We start from the raw sequence: 2,335 nt of genomic DNA on the forward strand, positions 1-2,335 counted from the left end.
GTTCGGGGCGGGAACTAGGAGCCGGGCGGCACCAGGGGAGCCTAAAGAAAAGGGGGGGAAGGCGCCCACCGCGTTCTTCACCGCTCGTTCAAGTACGCCGGGAGGTGGAAGGCGTGCTCCCCTCCACCGTGCGGCAGATGGTACGCGCCCTCCTGGAGGTTTGACTTCATTGTTCTCCTCCCTAGTAGTCCCCCCGTCAGCAGATCCGGGTTGGTACGTGCGGAGCGGGCTGCAGGAGGCGCGCGGCGGCAGCGTTCGTCCCGCCGCCCCGAGCCGTGGTGGTGGGCGCCGCCTGAGGGGAAGGCCGCAGTTGGGAGCGGGAGCCTTGGACTGCTCGGCCGGAAGGCTGAGGTGGGCCCGCGGCGCCGCTCCGGGCCGGAGGGTAGCTGTAGGCCCCCGGAGGAGTTGTGTGGCTAGAGGAACGGATAGCGCTGTCCCGTACGGTGTGGTGGAGCTTTGTCGCCCTGGAAAAGCCCTGCGGTAGCAGCTCTGCAGGTCTTCTAGTTCATAGGAGAAAAGTGTCTTGCTTTAAGCTCCTATCGCTAGTTCGTTTAGTCTTTGAGGTAACCGCTGTTGTGGTAGACGGCCCTTAAAAATCTTGTCGAACACTAAGTTAGGGCTTTTCTGAGTATTAAAGCCTTTGACCTTTTCCAAGAAGACTTGTGGAAAAAACTGAAAGGTTTTGTCCTCTTTAGGGGTACTGTTCAGCCGCCTCACATGAGAATTAATAGGCTCAGCTGGGCAAGGTGTGATGTTGCAAGTGTCCTTGTTTCGTGGGTCCTGTGCAGCATTTTCATTAACTCCCTATACTGTAAATCGGAAACTTTTGTAAAACGCTCTTACAGATAGTATGGCGGGTATTTATATGGATTCAAAGTAATCTTAATTACGAAAAACCCCTATTTCATGCTATTTAGGTAATCTGGGTTAGATAGAGCTTGACTTTTAACCAACAGATTCTCTTAAGCATCAGTTTCATGCTGTGTTTTTGTGTTTTCTCTCTCCTAACTTCTGATCAGAAGGTGTTTTACTATTTCAGTCCTGCAGCAGAAACTGTCCTGGTCCTTCTGCCTCCCTTGTAGTTTGTGATGATGTTCAATGCTGGATATCGGGAGGGGAGGGGGGTCAGGGAGGAGAGGCCAGAAAAGGCGAACTGAAAATTGACCCAGTGTTAAAGCTCATTGTATCTTGAACTGAAATTAAGTATAAGATGTAATTTAATTTTTCAATAAAACGGTAAAAACTGCATTGATCTGGGTTTGGTTTTGTTTTTTTTTGTGCATGTGGTATTTAGCTAGCTTTTGATAAGAATATGTACACCTACTGAAAAGTTTCCAGTGTGGAGAAAGAAGTTAATTTGTTGTAGTAAAAATTACATGTTTATGTAACATTAATTCAGTGTTTTATGCCTCAGTATCTGTAAATTAGAGGTGACCACAAGGTGCATATTTTTTTAAGTTTTTAAAGCCTATATGGACCTTTAGATGCAATAGTGTGGAAGGTTGTTTTGGCTTGTTTTTTTTTGATCCTGGGAATAGGTGTGCCATCTTCTAAATGGAGGAAGTGTTTTAGTACTCCTGTAGCTTCACAAGTCTGTTTAGTAGCAATCATAACTTCCATGTAATGACTAGTGATGACTAGTAGGATCTGTGTTAAGTTGCGATCCTACAAAGATCCAAAGTTCTGGTGTGTGTGACCATAAAATGGGATCATCCTACCTTAGTGATACGCTTGGAGTGGAACTTAGAATTTGCTGATAGAAATAATTTCTAGTTCTGCCACTGGTTTCACTCTATACCAAATGTGCCTGTCAAATCCATTTGTTGTCCCTTAATAAAGAGCAAAACACATATTGAAACTTAATTTCTTTTGTGTGAAGTGCACAGATTTAGAACTCTGTAATTACTACAATATGTGCTATATTATACTATAATATATACTATAATAAAATACTATATCCAGGCAAAAAGAATGTGTGTCTGATGTCACTGGGCTTGTGTGAGAGGCTCTAATTAAGAGTTCTTACCTGAATAAGGTATTCTCAACTAGTTGTCCAATGAGAGCAGAATGTGCTTCTCTATCAGATGACTGTAGATAAGCATTATCTTGATGCTTTCAGCTGGTTTTGTAGGTGAATTATGAGAAAGTTAATCACATTAAACAAACCTTCACATTTGCGTCTTCAAGGAGACAAAAGCACTAGGCAAGTAATTGAACTACATACCTTACTTCTAACTTGCAGCATCTTTTTGATTGCCTCTTAGTTATCCTTTTGTGAAGAAACATGGTAAATTAGCTCAAGCTGATGTTAACTTTTACTAGGACCAAAAGAGAA

This window comes from Pezoporus wallicus, unplaced genomic scaffold (assembly GCF_028554395.1).
Source record: "Pezoporus wallicus isolate ANWC-B61680 ecotype Strahan unplaced genomic scaffold, APGP_CSIRO_Pwel_v1 contig_736, whole genome shotgun sequence".
Classification (NCBI taxonomy): Eukaryota; Metazoa; Chordata; class Aves; order Psittaciformes; family Psittacidae; genus Pezoporus; species Pezoporus wallicus.